This window comes from Vigna radiata, unplaced genomic scaffold (assembly GCF_000741045.1).
Source record: "Vigna radiata var. radiata cultivar VC1973A unplaced genomic scaffold, Vradiata_ver6 scaffold_7, whole genome shotgun sequence".
Classification (NCBI taxonomy): Eukaryota; Viridiplantae; Streptophyta; class Magnoliopsida; order Fabales; family Fabaceae; genus Vigna; species Vigna radiata.
This window is the reverse complement of record NW_014543262.1, coordinates 2,831,504-2,831,967: the sequence shown is the minus strand read 5'-3', so window position 1 is coordinate 2,831,967 and position 464 is coordinate 2,831,504.

Below are 464 nucleotides of genomic sequence, written 5' to 3'. Positions count from 1 at the left end.
AAAAAAAATGAAAATTGTAAATAAATAATCTATAGCTTCCACAAGAAATTTCTAAAACATAAAAAGCAAACAACTGAACAAAAACAAGTTAGAAGACATGAATCAAAACTACTTAGATGATTGAAATTAATTTTAAAAAGTTATTCTTTAACCAAAAATTAAAAGACAAAAACACTTTAGAAAACTAAATAATTGTTACCAAAGCAATTTTTATTTTAAAAACAAGGAAAAACAAAATATATCAAATCAATAGAGCAAGATCCTTGTACAACTAAGCATGAAACTTTTTTATATACTACCTATTATACCACAATTATCATTAATAATAAATATATATATAAATATAAATATATATATATAAATATAAATATATATATATATATATATAAATATAAATATATAAATATAAATATATATATATATATATATATATATATAAATATAAATATATATATATATATATA